The sequence below is a fragment of the Ursus arctos genome, unplaced genomic scaffold, assembly GCF_023065955.2.
Source record: "Ursus arctos isolate Adak ecotype North America unplaced genomic scaffold, UrsArc2.0 scaffold_1, whole genome shotgun sequence".
Taxonomy (NCBI): Eukaryota; Metazoa; Chordata; class Mammalia; order Carnivora; family Ursidae; genus Ursus; species Ursus arctos.
Window position 1 is genome coordinate 47,678,371 of NW_026622763.1, and position 18,860 is coordinate 47,697,230.

The 18,860-nt window shown below is 37.1% G+C and overlaps 1 protein-coding gene across 4 annotated transcripts in view; it reads left to right on the top strand.

Annotated features, from left to right (window-relative positions):
- The window catches only part of B3GALT1 (beta-1,3-galactosyltransferase 1), a 513,181-nt gene that overhangs the window by 216,645 nt on the left and 277,676 nt on the right, over positions 1–18,860 (top strand). The window contains exon 1 of one of the 4 annotated variants that reach the window (XM_057318295.1): positions 15,679–17,174. The exons of the other annotated variants lie outside the window; for them this stretch is intronic. The gene's annotated coding sequence lies outside the window, so the exon portion shown is untranslated. Of the gene's footprint in view, positions 1–15,678; positions 17,175–18,860 lie in introns of those variants that run through there. 4 annotated transcript variants of the gene reach the window in all.

Consider the following 18,860-nt stretch of genomic DNA (forward strand, 5'->3'; position numbering starts at 1 on the left):
CATATGCATATAAATACATACCTATATGTTTTTAAAGTGTGCATAACCACATATATGTATATATGCATGTTTGGTGTATATGTGTGTAAATATATATGTATACATATGTATATGTGTATATATATGTGTGTATATATGTGTGTATATATATATATACACACATATATATACACACACACATATAAATGTTTTTAAAACATATATGTGTTTTTCCAGTCTTGCAAATAGTAGGATGGTTGAGGACATAAAACCGGCAGTATTGGTGAGAATATATGAAGGGTATCACTTTCGTGTTTGTAAGTGCTGTCTCTTTTGCTCCTCCGTAACAGAGTTGACTTAAGACTAACACATTAGGGAGCACCTTCCCCTTGAGTCAGCCTGGGTGGAGCAGTGATCTTATCACACAGTTCACAGAAGGCAGCTTTGATTATTCTCTAAACTGGGTTTGCTATGCTCACCAACATGAAAAATGAGAAAAGAAAATAACTTCAGTTCATCCTTGTATAACCCGAATAGTATTTTAGAACATTATGTAAATCATAGAAACTGCTGAACTAAATATGAAACTAAAGAGATTTTTAGCAGGAACTTCTTAAAAATACTTAACCGAGTTTTCTTAGCTTTCATGAAAAATCTGTACCTGCTTCTAGAGCACTGATAGATAATTCAATTGATATTAGACTAAAGTAAAATTAGTTGAATCATCAGGCTTATTTATACCTCAAAATCTATGTGACAAATGTGTCTCGTACTTCAGATTATTGCCTTGTTATTGTTAAAAAGATTCCAAAGGTAACAGATCTAATTATACTTAGTTTGTAAGTGTTACTGTAAAAATGGTAAAAAGATAAATATACTTTTTAGGTTTTGTTTTGTTTTGGGTTGGGTTTTTTTGGTTAATTGTTAAAGACACTGTGCTAAAAATTAATGAGAAATGAAAGCAGTCCAATAAAAGTAACGAAAGTAGGTTAATCTCCTTAAGTCCACATAAATTATGTCAGCCTCAATTCTTTCCCTGATATATAAACATGATTGGAATTCTTAAAAAGAGCTTAAGTAGAATATAGTCATTCCTTTTTCTATTTAAAAAAGACTTAGATAAGACCAAAGTTAGCTTTATCAATGAAAAAAAATATCTTTGTACTGCAATACAAAGCAGACAAATGAGTCCTCCAAGGACAAAACAAAACAAAACAAAAAATCCAAATATGCAAATATTTGTAATTTCCCAGAATAGTGCAGGTATATACTTCAAGCAAAGGTTAGACAAAAATTATTCATTATCCCAAATAAACCACAAAAATGCATTACTTTGCAAAGATAGGTTGCCCTCTTTAAACAAAGTGTGATGTATTTGAACCTCAATCTGGTATGATTTATGATACTGATATATTTTGTAAAAAGACAGGAGGATAGTGCTGATTATTCTTTGACATTATAGCATAAACTGTAGGTCATACAAACACGCAGAAATTGAAAGATAGTGAAATCACTGGCAGAACTGTACCCATTCTCTTCTCATATGGCTCTTAAACAAAAATAACCTGTTTTTTGCATCTTTATTTTTGAGGTGATCACAAGGTAAACTGAAACAAAGATAATATAATTTGGTTTACACAAAATACTAATTAAAATAGGAAATCATCAGGCATAATTTTTTTTTAAAGATTTTATTTATTTATTTTAGAGAGAGAGAGGGAGAGGAGGGGGAGGGGCAGAGGGAGAAGGAGAGAGAGAACCCTAAACAAACTCCCCACTGAGCAGACTCAATCCTGATCATAACCTGAGCTGAAACCAAGTTGGTCGCTTAATCGACTGAGCTAGCTAGCACTCCAGATATAATTTTAAATTAAATTAAATTCAAAACTTCTTGGAAATCCTCTAATTCTTCTCTGTTTTCCAAGCCTTGGATCATACTTAAATTAATAATGAATATCGCTTCTTCCAACTGTTAAAAAAACAACTCTTTTCCTTAAAGGAAAAAGGGCATATTGAATATGATTCAGACTTTATGTATTAGGAACAAGTTAAATCCACTGAAACAAATCAATCTAAAGCAATTACAAAATGATCACTTCCCCAGTCTTGAGTTTGGTAGAGTACTAGTTATCTTTTTCATTTCCAAGAGAATCCTGCTGATTTTGTATTTGTCTAGTGGTGGTCCAGTCACCCTAGGACGACATCAGTAAGAAAGAGAACGGTTTAGGCCAGAAAGTGCCCAGAGTGCCTCAATCCTGGGTTAACCCATTCAACTCATGGACCAAAAAAGTACTTGACCCCGTTCTACTACATGTAGTAGTGCCCTGCTACTCAAAAGTGTTTCCAAGCCAGCAGCATACTTCTCTGTTGGGAGCTTGTTGAAGACACAAAAATGTCAGGCCCCACCTCAGACCTATTGAATGAGAATCTATATTTTAACAAAATCTCTCGATGATTCACGTGCACATTCATGCTTGAGAGGTGCTGCTCTGGCCTACTCATTTGGTGCCTGAGCATTCTTTCTGGTAATTACCCTAATGTTCATTGGTTTTCTTTTAAGTATTGAAACTAGGTATCATGCCTTTTTAATTTAAATTAGGCCAAAAATCAGATGCTGACTTCCTGTTACATTTTAGAGATGCCAGCTGGTGTTGAACTAACCTATCTGGTTTTCTTGGTTGTTTTATTGTCCTTAAGCCTTTGGCTGTCTGTGGTGGACAAGTATGTGTCAGCTCACATGTCTATTATTTCTAAAGCACTATTAAATCCACTTTTAGATTTTATCTTGCTCCCCATTACAACTATTTCTGAAAAATTTAATTATTTTCTTTCTCAAACCTTGAGAGAGAGGAGGCAGAGATATTGAGAATATGAAGTGATCTCATTCAAGCAAGGTTACCAACCAAATGGCAACAGTGGATATTAATATAAAATCACGGAAATGATTACTTTTCAGCCTTGGCACATGCAAATCAGTCATTAAAATAACCACAGATAAAAGCATTAGTTATGCTTTGTTTGGGTGAGATGCTGAAATTATTTTAAAACAGAATTATTTGTTCTTGCCAAATGGTAGCATTTTTATAATTAATGGCTTGTTCTTATTTTTTAAATAGACTCTTCATGCATATGCTTTCTTACTAAAGAGTAAATTCTGAGGCCTTGATTTTCACACAGGCTACTCATTTTGCATTCTTTTTTTTTTTTAAAGATTTTATTTATTTATTCGACAGAGATAGAGACAGCCAGCGAGAGAGGGAACACAAGCAGGGGGAGTGGGAGAGGAAGAAGCAGGCTCCTAGCAGAGGAGCCTGATGTGGGGCTAGATCCCATAACGCCGGGATCACGCCCTGAGCAGAAGGCAGACGCTTAACCGCTGTGCCACCCAGGCGCCCCACTCATTTTGCATTCTTACCCTGCATGCCTCCCTTTAAGGTAGAAAAAAAGCTGTATTCCCCTTCCTGATTTTACTCTGATTATATGATCAAGAGGATAGACTTCTTAGCTTTTCTGACTTATTTTGATTAAAGATGCTGCTGCTTGCTCAACCCACGTTTCTTCCATTCTATTCTCCTCATCTCTAAATACTAATTTATTTTATAGCAACCAAGTTATAGGTAAGCAATTATCAGATGAAAATTAAAAACACTTTTTAGGTAACTTGAAGTGGTAAAAGTTTGGTGAGTAGCCTTTTCCCTGTTCCACCTCTTTCTTAGAGGCATCTTAAAATGTCTCACAAAGGATTAAAACTACGTACATATAGGGAAGTAGATGAAGATTTGAAGTCACTCAAGTGTTTTTGGAGTAATCTGGATATTTTAGTTTTGGCATTTGGAAAAGCCTGAACTAATCAGAAACCACCTCAGTTCGGTACTTCCTTTCTATCCCTACTGACAGGTTGTTCTACGGTCACTGCAGTGGTCCTGCAGAACATGTACTGAGGGCCTACTAGATTTTTACATGTGATGATTATGTCATCCTCCATGAATGTCTCCCAGCTCACCAAACTTCTAGCTGTGGCTCCATAAGTCATAATTATATAACTCCTTATTCCTAATTAACCTATGCTTTGAATTTTCATAGTGGTTAATCTCTATAATATGACCTATTACCTTAAAAGACAAATCATCTACTGGAAATGGAATTGGGTTTAAAGGTCACAACATGAGGCTTTTGGTCCTGAGTCTACTGTTTGCTGACTGATGTCCCAGAAGGGGCTGCTGAGCTCCATTGTTTAATGGTGGTATTAATACCGACACTGAACTTGGAGGGATAGTTTGAAAACACATTAATTTTTTTAAATTTTAAATTATAAATTCTTCGGAACTAATGTTTAAATACATCCAAACTGTTAACTGTTTTGTACTGCTTTTATTGAAACTCTTTACATTTGTCTCTATATCCCTTTCAAATGTGAGACAAATATATTTCCCTCATTAACCTGTATGAATGATGTAAGATAATTTTTCTGCCTGCTCTGATAAAAGAGAAAGGGAAGGATCTGTCCTTTCATAATTTTAGTATATTCTTTTTGTGTTTTCAACAATTTAACTCAGTTGTATTCAATTTTCTAAGACAAGTTTCAAGATTTAAAATAAGCCTTAAGAAGTGATTCTGCTGTGAGGTATCCTACAAAACATGTAACTATGATGGGGAACCCAGATGGTGGTTTTGCTGTACGCTTGTTCTGTTAAGATGTGGGCAAGTCAGGGTCTATCTTTTCCACCTGAATATCTCCATATTTGGAAGAAGGGAAAAGCACTGGCACACTTTCTTCCTTATGGACAAAACTATATATAGTGATTTAGAAGCCTTTACTTGTTTTTATGCCATAAAATGAGATATAAATTCAGCAGAATGCGTTTACAAAGGAATAGAAGAGTATTTGAAATGAGTCTAGTAATCGCTGGTCTACTTGTATAAACGTACTTTATCCTCAAAGATGTGACCAGGATGTTGATGGAAAATCAGCTCTGCAAAGTGGAATTCTGCTTCTATCTCGTTTTTTAAAATGTGTGGGTTATATAGGGTAGGCAGAGTCTTTTCAGTACTGTAGTAGTCTAGAGATCTGTGTATAATTTGGTATTAAGGCTTTTTGTAAGATGAAAGGAAAGAAAGTCAGGTAGGTTCTAAAACTGACAGTGACCTTCTCTACATGTATACTATCTTAATTTTTACAATTCACATTTAGAAAAATACTCCAGAGTAGAACATTTTGAAGAGGGAGCTTAAAGTTCTCAGTGTGTGTGGTGTACCTGGGTGGCTCAGTCAGTTAAGCATCTGCCTTTGGCTCAGGTCCTGATTTCAGGGTCCTGGGATTGAGCCCAGCGTCTGGCTCCCTGCTCGGGGGAGGAGCTTGCTTCTCCTTCTGCCCCTCACCCCACTGATACGCTCTCTCGCTCTCAAATAAATAAATAAAGTCTTTAAAAGAAAATAAAGTTCTCAGTATAAAAACGTATTTTCTCACTGGAAATAGTCTCATAGGAAGTTTCCTAATTAAACGTTAATATTAAGAGATTAGAGAGACTCAGACGTGATTGATTTATTGGTTGTTATTTAGTTCAAACATTTTGGAAGGAAAATATATACTAATTATTCTCTCAGCTTGGTCAATAACAGAGAGAAGGTTTTATTTGTATGGGACTTATCCCCTAAAACTGAGGTGCTAGTTTTTGTAAATAAACAACATGGTTGAAGAAGTCTACTTAGTAATTACTCAGAAAAGCAGTGAATTTAATATTTATTTTAAATCAAGCAAGAAATAAATTTATTTTGAATGACAACTACATAGATGCTTTTAGTCAGCTGAGTTCAGATTAATAAACTTTTTGAAGTTCTTTAAAAGTGTTAATGCTTTGGTGGATGGGATATAAAGTAGTTTTATTATGAATGGATATGACATAATTATATACCACATATGAAATCACTGGGGATGTTGAGATTGGGAGTTGGTAAAAGTCAAGGGAAAAGATGTATTAAAAGGATAAGAAAATAAAAATTACAAGAAAAGCAAATTGATCATTCAATTTATTGTTTTAAGGGTCTGATAATGGAACATTGAGCTGTATATAACTTTAACTTTCTCTAACTAGGTTATTTTATTTACTATATGGAATAGTATGTAGACTATTAAGCTCATTATCGTTCATAAAATAAGGGACAAAACAGGGCATAATGGAGTATTGAGGAAGGTGCTGGGATGGAAGTCAGGGGAATAGGGCATAGCCTTGATGCACCTATGACTTTGAACATGGTGCCTCACCTCTTTCTTCTTTCTGTGGGAGCTTGTACCTATTATAAATGCATTTGGTTACAAACAACAGAGAAGCAGATATACATGGGCTGTAAACAAATACAAGTGTATTTTCCTTACATAGCAAGAATCCTGAAATAGGAAGCTGAAGGTGATTGCAGTGGCTCAAAAATATCAGTGCTCCAGGCTCAATCCAACTCTCCTAATCTTGTAGGTTTATATAGCCTTCGGTCCACCCCCCGCCCCCAGGCATTATGTCACATTCAAGGCAGAAAAACCAGCAACAGGAGAAAAGCTATATGCACTCTCTCATCAGGAAGGCAAAAACTCTCCCAAGATACTGGCACCCCCAGCAAAATTCATTTTAGGGCTCAGTGGTCAGAATTGGGTCACATGGAGACTCATACATTAAACAGAAAGTAGAAAACAGAATTGTCATGATTGACTTTGACCAAATTTGATCCAGTACCTGGCCCAGATAAGTACATTGACTGCCCTTAAAAATATCAAGAGAAGAACAATGGATTTTGAATGGCCAGCTAACAGTGTCAATCAGAAGGATACAACAGACTCAAAAGAGGAAGGAGATTTTAGATGAGAGATACTCAGAGTCATTCAAACTCAAGGTTAAGGGCACAAGCCACAGATTGCCAAACTGACAGAAGACATCTGACACCAACTGCAATGAGTTTGGCAAACAGCAAGTCTGAGGACATAGCCCTCCACAAGACTGCTCTCATGTTGGACACCAGCCACAAATTCAGAGGTCTTCAGGGCCACCCTCACTTTACCCAGACCAGTTGGCTACAAGTTTGAATTCCTTGTGGACTCCCCTGGGTTCAGTAATTCACTAGAATGACTTATAGAACTCAAAAATACTACAGTTAACATTAGTTTTATTGTAGTAGAAGGATACAAATTAAAACCACCAAAAGGAAGAGACACTTAACAAAGCCAGAGAGGGGTCAAAGCCTAGAGCTTCCTCATCTTCTCCTGTAGACTAATGGATGGTGTTACCTTCTCCCAGCTATGATGCACGACTCAACATTGAGACTCAATAACTCAAAGAGTATTGCCAACCAGGGAAGCTCACTGCAGCCTTTGGTGTCCAGAGTTTCTATTGGGACTCAGTCACATACTGCCCACATGACTGACCTCTAGTTTCAACCCCTCCTGGAAATTAGGGATAACTTCTTTAGTTTCTAGTTCCTTCAGAGGTCAAAACTGATACAAGTTTCTAAGCCCCATCATGTATCATGTTGTTAGACTGTCTGGTGACCAAAGTCTCCAGGCAAACAAAGACACTCCTATCAGGCAGGATATTCCAGGGGCCTAGAAATCACCTCCTAGTAGTGAAGAGCAATGGCCGGATCTCTCTTTGGGTTGAAGCTAATTCTTCACTACACATAGGGAATTGAAAACAAAGCTCTGATTCAGCTCTCATATAATTCTGACATCCAGATGTACCACCAATTTACAATGTTAGATTCCTGTTTAATATAGAATACCCCTTTCCACATCACTGCTATACTTTTTGACCTTAAACTTTTCCTGTCACCCACGTTTTCCCCTGTGGTACCATTAACCATCTTCTCAAAACACCAACCTGGAGAAGCATGAAGCATTCTTAGCACTAGAAAACAAATGTCATTTCACCATTATTTCTGCCAAACCTCTTCAAGGTCAAGATGTATCCTCATTCTTCATGTTCCTTTCCCCTTCCCCTACCATGGCCCCTGACTGCTCTCCAGCATTCAGCATCACATCTTGGATTCTGCTACTCAGCCTCCATAAGCTGGGCACACAGTCTACTGGAAATGATCCTTCTCTTGCTTAGAAAGCGGGATCTCTTAGCTATACTGGATCAATCCCACCACTGCTGCACATCCCTGGTCTCAATGCCATACAGAGTTGCTCTCCCTCAGACGCCATCCTGTTTTCCTGGAACTTTCCACTTGGGAAATAGCCATGTGTTTCACCAGATAATTTGGTGGTCATTTTTTTTTTCCACATGGCCAGCTTAACTGGTTTATCTGTACATTAACATGTTTGTCAAATACCTGAGTAGGAGGGAGAGAGATCTCTAGGTCTCTACTTTATTCTGTTGGGATACCTACAAAAATGTTGCATTTAGTAAAACTGAGACCCAAAGATATTAAATGATTGGCTGAAAGTCCCAGTGGCAGTGAGTGACCAAGCCAGGATAGGAATTAAGGTTCTCTAACTTCTTACCCTGCTTTCCTCAGGCTGCCTGCCAAAAAGAATTAGATCCACCAGACTTTGCTGCGTGAAATTTTGTGCTTGCCGAGAACAACTCCTACATGAGAATTTCCATTGGCTCTGTGTACCAGGACCAAAATCACTGCAGAAGGGAAACCCCTTCTTTTATGACTCTGGGACTATAAACCTTTTTCTAGTTCAGCGACCTAATCTAATCTTTTAAGTGTTAAGCTCTTGAACATTTCCTATTTTGTAAAGTCATGGGTCCAGCTCCATCAGTCTGATTTTACCCATGATAAAATTAGAGAGTTTCAGATAAGTTACAAGACCTCGCTTTCATTTTACAGCTAAGAAAGGAAGTAGAGAGAGAGGCACCACCCTTACATACTTAGTGAGCGCACTGGAGGGGAAATGTAGATCCACTCTTGGCCCACTCTCTTCTGCGGGCAAGTGTTAGTTTTCTGACTAAAGGAGGAAAAAGAAAACAGAAGCAGAAAGCCTACTAGAGACTCACTGTCCCTACTTCCCCCGACTGCCACCCAGGCCCTTTCTTTTTTTCTCTAATAAATGCTTAGAATCGAGTTTCCAGAAGCCTTGCATCTCAGCATGGTCACAGAACCAAGTTCTGAAAATGAGAGGTGAAAGGAAATATAGTTCATATCTAGAAAGTCTTCTTCTTCTTTTTCTTTCTGAAAGATTTTATTTATTTATTTGAGAGAAAGAGTGAGAGAGCACAAGCAGGGGGAGGGACAGAGGGAGAGGGAGAAGCAGACACCCTGCTGAGCAGGGAGCCCAATGCAGGACTCGTTCCCAGGACCCTAGGACCATGACCCAAGCTGAAGGCAGACACCTAAGCAACTAAGCCACCCAGGTGCCCAAAATGTCTTATTAAAAGAGGTGAAGTGAGCCCTTCTCCACCCTCCTCTCCTTCCTGCTGCCTGTAATGGAGATATAGGGCTGCAGCTCTAGCAGCCTCAAGGCCATGGGAGTGGACGCATCAAGATAGAAAGAACCTGAAGTCTGACTCCGAGAAGATGCTATACTGGCCTGGGATTGTCTATCCAGATGTGTGGGGAAGGGGCGAGGGAAGTGGGGGAGAGAGAGAAAGAGAAATTTTTGTCTTAAATCAATAATTAAATCACTCATTTTGGTTTTCTGTCACGTGCAACAAAACCTATCCAACTAAATTTCTAGGATTAAGGTAAATCTCAAAGGTCTTAACGTGAATGGACTCTTTTTTTTTTGTCTTTTGCTTCTTAACTAATACTTAATAATCAATAACTGTTAACTAAATTATAACTAATAACTAAAAACTATTTAATACCTAGTAATCTCTTATTCAGGAAAATATTTCACCCAGTTCAAGGCCTACCTCTCATTTTGTATTATCATCACCTAAAACCCACATTCGCTCTTAATAACGTATGATTTTGTATTAATTTATTGCTTCTTGAGTATATCTTGACTCCCCAAATAGTTGTAGTCTCCTTGAGACTAAGGTCCAACGCCTTCTTAGAATCACTTCTATTTTCCAACTAAATACTGAGAACACATATGCTTCTTGGTAAATAGAGAACTATATTAAATGAATTATTGATGTTTGTTAACAATGTACTTATTTATAATAGTTAAAATCAGCAGAAAGAGAGAGAGAGTGTGTGTGTGTGTGTGTTTATATGTGTAGTTCACAAAGTTGTGAGGCAGGTATTAGTATCACTATTTTCCAAAAAAAGAAGTTCATAATTTGCATAATAACCTTCCTGTAGTGCTCATCTTAGAAGAGATTGAACTAGAACCAACCCTGGCCTTCAGAACACAGACAGACTTTCCACTGCATCCTGCTGCACAGATTCACAAATCACTTTATGCTCTTCACTCAGTTTTGAGTACTTTGATGGTATTGCTGCCATCTAGGAGCTGACCTTTAAAGTCACTAACAGATAATTCCTTCAAATTAGCAAAGAATTATCCCTTTCCCTTGCTATGTTATATTCTCAGCTACACCCCTGGGGACAGTGGCAGAAGTGACTTAACTATACCCAACAAGCATACCTCCACTCCCCTAGTGTGAGGTTGTCACTGGAAGCTGGAAACCAGCTTCCCTCCCTGCCCGTGATGCCATCTTGTCACTGGGGTTCCGTTTCTCAGCACCAAGTGGGCTGAGGGACCAAATGGTTTCCAAGACCTCACAGTTGACCTAAGCATCAATCAGTGAGTGTTTTATATAATCAGAGAATATGAATCTGTATGATATAAAAACCTTACAGAAACTTGCCACCTTCTCCTAACCTAATTTTAGCCTCAAAAGTATTACTGTTAAAAGCTCATAATTTCATTTTCCCTTTTAGTATTTATATTAGGTTTTTCTAAAACAGAAGTCATTCCAAGGAAGAAGTACCTCAAAAATACTCTATGCTCTTAATTTTTGCTCTGATGAAGAGCTGTGCCAGACCGATCTTGCAATTTGATATATTCGCCATTTTTAAGATTTCTGGTTTTCAGGTTTCAATTTTTACTCTAGTCTTTGATTATCTATAGTAATATTTCCTTCCATTTTCTACTTTGTTGTGAACCTACTTATCTTACCACCAGCTTGAAATTAAAATTATAACAGGTGGTTCTAATCTCAAAAGTAAACATCCTTGTCATCTCTTTGCATTACTATCCACTAAGGGAGTGGGAGAAAACAAATGGAATATGCAAGTTAATCTCAGATAATGAGGTAATTTTGTGTGGTGCATACATCTTCAAAAAAATAGTTAATGACATTTATTATCCTTTAAATGACAGCCTGAGTTTTTGGAGGAAAATTTATAGAGTTAAAGCATACATACTGCATTCTGTGATCTAAAATGCAGTAAGTCTCTGGAAACTTACTTTTCTTTCAAGAATAGCCTTTGGTGGTATGACTAAGAACAACCAAATTCCATGTGTCCTTTTTTAATCATAGAGAAGATTTGTCAAATCCAAAAAGCTGAGTCAGTTCTATAATATCAGCATGGAAGTGTAGAAATTACTGATGTTCTCACAAGTTTGGGTAAGCTGGAGTTAGTTTTCTTATCCTGAAGGCTTGATGTCTTTGAAAGCAGAGTGAGAAGGCATGGTATCGTTGAATTTTCTGTGCCACATAAAGGACGGCTGCCTCTAGTGATGGTCTGATTCTCCACTAGAGCCTGGCAAATGGAAAGTGGTACATTTTGTAGTGGACTTTCATGGCCTACTGTAAAAAAAAAAATGCCAAATCTCAGTGACGTAACCCAAAAACATATTCACTTCTGTTACAGTCCAGTGAGGGTTGGCATGAGTCGTCTGTTCTACGGTTATTTAGGGACCAGGTTTCTTTGATGTAATGACCTTACTATCTCCCAAGGCCCACAGACCTCTACTGAATCTTCTTTACTTGGGAAATGATGAAGAGCATGGAGGACTGTGTAAGAAGTGTTGTAGGCTAGACCCACATGCAGCTTATTTGTTTTCATCCACCTGCCCATTTGCCAGATCTTCGTCCTAAAGCATACCTGACTGAGCAGGGCTGGGAAATATGGTCTATGTGTGTGCTCAGGAGGAAAAGGAGAGTTTTGGTGATCAGCCAGCTAGAATAATTATAAACAGGAAAGGAGTCAGGATACAGAAAAAGGTGAAGATAAATAAATAAGCAAAAAATATGCTGTTTGATTGAGTTAGGAGGAGATGAGATGGAAGGCTTTGGTGGAGATGTTGCCCTTAAGAGGTAGAAAAACACATTTTCAGACTAGAGAGAAGACAGTGTGTTAATAGGTACTCAGTGGAGGGCTGTACAACCACAACATTTCATTTTAATCTCCAGGGGAATTCATGAGGGAGTAGATCCAAAAGCAAGACCACCACATAGAGTTGTATAGTGGTGTATTGCGCAGAAGTGCTCTTTATGCCAAAAAAGCAGGAAGAGATGCAGAAGAGCCATTGGTTGACTCTGTAAGCAGTGTGCTCTGGGGACATCGGCATCCTCCTGGAAGAGGGTACATTTTTCTTGGCACAAAGTCATCTTGTGCCTGAGGGGCTGCAAATCACCTATATGAGGTGTCTTTTTCTAATTCAACCATCCAGAGGAAGCACTTTTTCCTAAATTCAGTCAAAGCACCATATGAGCTAACTAACAGTGGCCCTACCAAGATCAGGGGTGACTTGGACAGACATATGAGATATATATCATGACTTAGACATATGAGAAGTAGTTCTGTGTCTCCCCTGTGTGCAGGTCTGGGAACACACTGAAAGGGGCACTGGAGAAGGGTTCTCAACTCCCCAAGCTGCATCTTTATATTGAAACTTTGCTATTTTGTTTGAAATTACTTTTCCCCCCAGTATTTTAAATAGACTATGGAACATTTCTGTCATGTCCTAGGGTTTTAAAAACTTATCGTAAGAAGGCTGTTTTTTCTTCTTAGAACTTTACCTTTATTGCTAGTTACTGCTAAGCATGTAGCTACATGGATTTTGCTTGTAGTGGAAAGTTCTCAGGGCTGGAAGCAAAGAGAACTGGATCTGACTGTACCCTAACTAATTGGATGACCTTGGAAGTCTTTCACATCTCCAACCCTGCATTATCTCAGTTGTAACATGCTCTCGTTGTACTGATGATTCCTTGAATACATGATTACCAATTTCCCCTTTAGTTCTGACATTTCTAGATTCTAGGGAGCATAGCAAGCACAACAGTTTAGACAAGGATATTTTCATGTAAACATTTAAGAAAACCAGAAATGTACAACCTTGCATTTATCAGTTTTAGTGAAATTGAACAAAACTACTTAGTTAGAATACAAAAGTAAAATATCTTTTTGAAACTCGTAAACTACTCAGTAGGACTATTATAAAGCAGATAACCAGTAAAATAAATGCGCAACATGAAATTTAATGTGTTTATATATATATATATATATATATATATATATATATATATATATATATATATGTAAGAACAGTATTTGTCACAATGTAAGTATATGTTATTATTATTATCATTATTAGTAGTACTATTATCAACACTCTTTCCTCACTGGGACCAATATTATAAATAGTCCAACCGTAATAAAAAAAATTCTTCAAAATCAAAATTGTGTTTTAGTGAAGTTTGGAATATGTTTCTAGGTCCCCTTATTCTAGTTGCTTTGGTCTTCTATAAAGATACTAATGAGCCCTTACTAAAATATTTTTGAGGGAAAGACAGTTAAAATGGCAAAGAATATTAAAATGGCCTGGATTTCCAAGCAAGATGGTTTCTTTTTCAGTCATATGGTATTTCGCATTTTGCTGTTTTTGAAACGTGCTTCAAGTCCTTGAATTTCTCCATTGGTCGCCTTTATCTTCATTCCTTATTCTTTAAAAGCAATCTTAATCAAGACTTCAGTACTTGAATGTATTGTTAAACATCTTCAGGGGTGTACTATTTTATCCCTGATTACGTGACCAAAACATATCATCAAATATTTATTGTATCATCATTATTAAGATATTTAATCCCTCTACAGAGAAGAATTTTTAAGCTATTCTAGTAGATATTTTTTAAAGTCTTCAAGGATAACCAAATCCAAAACAAAAATTTTAGCATAAAATCTATTTGTATCAAAAGAGCAAATAAGGGCAGTATTTGCATTTGGAATTAGAATTCCAGTGGTAGGCTGTATTTGGAATTAGAATTCAGTGGTAGGCTGAAACATGAGTGGATAATAATAATAATGTCTGTCTGACATAACAAAATTGACCATAATGTAATGAAACTTAGGATAATAAAAAGAAACAAACTAAAAAAATAGCAAAAATAAGAATACTCTCTTTCACACTGGGAAACTAAGACCCAAAAAGCATAAATGACTACCTAAAGAGAGGATAGCCATTTAGTGGCAGAACTTAGATTTAGGGGACCCTTGACTAGCGGTCATTTTTGCTTTTATTTTTGTACCTCCAAGAGAGCATATAGAATCCTATGTCTACATTCTACTCCAAGCTCCACTAACACGGGGACCTGGGAACAATCAAGGACCCTCTGGGCTTTCCATCCTCATCTGTAAAATGATAAGGCTGGGCAAAACAAGGACTTCCATCTTTCTTGGCCCTAAATTGCTCTAATTCCCTGCCATGGTTTATTTTTCTTAGTAATATAAACCAGATCTTTTCATCAGGCCCAATTTAAACTTATAATTTTGGAACTATAACTATGGATATGAGGCTCTTAATCATCAAAGCATTTTTTCTGAACACTTAAGCTGATGCAATTTTCTGAAATTCAGAAAACAAATTTTGCAATCACTTTTCCTAGTGATTGAAAAGAAGGTAAAAGGACAGATATGAGAGGCATAATTATATGGTACATGTAGTCAACAACAGTGCAGGAAAAATGTCAAAAAATAAGGGCACCCATCAGGCAAAAGCTGTACCATGACTCACCATAGTATAGATTTTCTTCCATGGGATCTATGTCATTGGCCTAGATTCTAATTCTGGTCTATGTGCAAATGATATGACTTGGAGCAACTGATATCTCTAAATCTCAGTTTTCTCATGTTTGAAAATGGGAATAAGAGTAGTACTTAGGTTGTGATGGTTAAGGGAATACATGGCGATCATGTATATAAACATTTAGTAGCATTCCTAACCTGTAGCAAATGCTTAAGCAATATCCTTTCTGAATAGTTATTTCCTACTTGGTACAAATTGTTAAATAATTTGAACAGGCCCCCCTGTCTATAATAAGTCTCTCGGAGTGATTGGGAAGAGTGACAATATCATCAAGGAGAGAAGCACCTGGCTGGTGTCAGCTCACGGAGGCCTGCTGAGTAAGTAGTGGCTGGAAGAACCAAGAGTTAGATGACTGATTAACAGATCAAGATAACACTAAGGATTGTTCCAAAACCAGTCCTCTGAGGACCCAATATAATGCAAATAGTCCGCCTGCTGTCTGCCTCCTTCATGTACAGACCCGTAGTTTTGCTCTTTCCCCTCCCCTTCAATTATAAGGCTCGAGTGAAGAAAATGAGTGTATGAAATGAGAATATGAAATATTTTAGAAAGTCAGATTTCATACTTGATTCTCATTGCTAATCCATGAAGCTCACAGCAAAGCTTTCATAGAAGACTTTTTATTTATTTGCTTAAAGATTACTTTAAGTCTATCCTCTATTTTCTCCTCATCAAAATGTAAAACTATACTGCTAATGGAATTATCTTTTAACTTATTTGTAAGGTACTTAGTACCTTTAGTGCATGGAGCTAAATCCTTGTGTTCTTTCATAATATTTCTTTATGTCTTACCATTTGGTCACCATACAAAACATCATGCAACTCATCGTATAACTGTTTTTTTTATAAAAGATTTTATTTATTTATTCGACAGAGATAGAGACAGCCAGCGAGAGAGGGAACACAAGCAGGGGGAGTGGGAGAGGAAGAAGCAGGCTCATAGCGGAGGAGCCTGATGTGGGGCTCGATCCCATAATGCCGGGATCAGGCCCTGAGCCAAAGGCAGACACTTAACCGCTGTGCCACCCAGGCGCCCCTCGTATAACTTTGATTAAATAATTACATACATGGTATAGGACAAGGAAACATAAGGTAAGAAGCATGGGCCTATCTTCTGAGTTTTCTGCCTTAACATAGGTGACATGATAATAACATAACATGCTGAGTGATAGACAAACTCCTAGTTGTATGACAAACTTATATTTCAACCAGCTGCACTATGCCATGACAGTACCTAAATGACTTATGTGTAAGCTTCAGTTTTCGACTTCACAGTGTATATGCGATCTATCTGGGAAATCTCTGGGAAGCATAAGGGGGCATAGAAGGCGTAAGAACAAGGCAGCTCTTGAACATAATAAACTTACAGTTTGTGCCATGGTCCTGTGCTTTGGGAATTTTACGCACATCGTCTTACAGAAATTTCACTGCAGTGCCATGGAGTGAGTGTGCTGATCTCTCTGATTTCAGAACTAACACCCACCCCACCCCCCAGGTCACACCATGAGTCATAAGCTGAGAAAGAACTGCAAAGTCCCTGTTGTTTCTACTACACTATGTTTCTAGGATAAAGTAAAATTCAATCTTTCATGGGCATTTTTTTCTTACCAGTGTATAGCTCAACTACTTGTCACTGAATTACCACATCTGGAGCTATTTCCTCTTTTTGCTTACATTTTACTTTTATACACTGTTATAAAAAAGCTGCATTTCAGGAAGAAACACAGGCTTTTATTCAGACATAAAAATAGGCTAATAGCAATGACAGGAGTGACTATGAAAGGGGAAGAAGCAAGTGCTATTGCCAAATCTATATTAGGAGTTACAGTGTTCATCAGAAAAGAACTTGAGCATGTCATATTGTGAAATAGCATACGATAGAAGATACAATGTGGTGCTATGACTGATTCCGTTTACCATATGGTGTGTTGATACATCCTATTTCCTTGGGGAACGTACGAAGGATGAAAGGAGAAAGGAATCCTTCGAAAGTATATTGAATAATCATCTGAGTCTGAATGGATTTTGATTATACCACCATGCACAATGACTTCATGACGATAATGAAATACCAGACTCTTTGAATGCATGTTGAGCCATTCTCCAGCTATTGATATCAGTCAAATATGAATGAGATGGAATTCAACAGGATGGAATCTCCAAGGATTTTTCCATGGATCCCAGGGACAGTGTGGAAGGGACCAAGACCAAATACGGATTGTTTGTAAGTTGCCCTTTTTATAATTATAACACAATAAAGCTTTTACATTTTCATTGGTAATTTGAGGGATAAGTAATGAAAAGAAAAATGTCTCCATGTGGAAGGATTCAGCAACATTATCTAAAATATATTTTAAATCATCATTATGGAACATTCACCTACTCAGAGGTTAGATAAAAAGAATACTGGTTTAATCACGATGCTTAAAATTTAGCACAAATGAGGCATTGAAATAGAAGAGGCTAAACACTCTTATAAGAACTGAACAAAGCACTTAAAGTTCTTTAATGTGAAAAGCTCTACTTTTAAATTTTTCTATCTATAGTGCACAGTAGTGGGGATGTACAATTTTTTAGAAGCAATTATTGTCAAGCACGCATGTGGAAGTCTTAAAAACGTAATGTAAGGATGCCATGGGGAGATTACAGTAGCATAAGGAGGTCTTTTTAGAATCTTTCATAAATTCCAATCTTTAAAACTTTATTGAAATAAAAATGTTTTTATTGTGATCAAAATATTTAAACTCAAAAATCTCACTGCTTTATCAAAGTCTGAAGCTAAGACAGTGAGGGAATAATCATCAAAGCATTGCAGAAACAGACAGTGAGTGGACTGCCCATCCTCATCTTCGCTAGTCCATGATGCCCTTACTTGAGACATTTTCCTATACTGCAGTTTCAATGAGGAATGGATATTATAGGTATGTTTCTCTTCAGGCCCGCCATTTAGGAATAGTTGTTCTCTTGTGGCAAAACTGATTTACTCCTTACTATGTACAAGGTTTCTGTTTTACAGATAAAGTTTAGGGAGGTGAAAGGCTTGGAGAAATGAGGAAATGTGCTCTTGGGTTAGGCTAGGGTTCAGTTCTGCATCTCGTTAATTCCAGAGCTCATCCCTTAAAATGAGCCATTTAGCTATAAATTGTAGATAACGCTACATTGTAGAAAAATACTATGTATCTACTTCCAGAATTACTGGTGATACAAGCTAGCTATCTATATAACACACAACTCTTTTTTTTTTCCTTTTTTTCTAATTTTATTTGTATACCAAAGTAAATTGTAAAGTGAGTTTGGAGATGAATTGTGTGATTGAAGACATTTTAAACAATTTATATTGTATACTTTAATGAATTACAAATATTGACCAGCAAGTGTTCTTTGTTGCCAGGAATTTCACCTTTTCTAATAAAAAAGTTATGGATATTTTTACCTTATGTCTTCATGCAAAGTAATAAAATACTTGGTTACAAAATGGAAGTTACTCTACCTGACTGAAATTGTAGATTTCTTATATATTATTTAGTGTCTAAATTGTTTAGTTCTAAAAGTTTCAGTTAAACGGAGAAGCATTGTATCTTGGATATCAAGAACAAACCAATACTTGGCAGACACAGAGTGGCCCCTGTTTTGTTTGTTGGGTTTTGTTGTGTTGTGTTGTGTTGCGTTTGTTTTAGAGGGCAGAATACGGGAGCAGAGAAGCCTATGTTCTAGCCATAGCCCTGCATTGATTACCAAGGTGATCGTGGAAAACACTTCATTCCACAGGCGACAGATGACTGTTGTTTTTCTCTCATAACCGGTATAGAAGACAAAGGGCATGTGTTGCTTTTTAGCTCACCCAAAACAAGTGAACATTATGTACTTTTCTGCTCCACAAAAACAAAGATCACTGGCTTGACTGGAGACC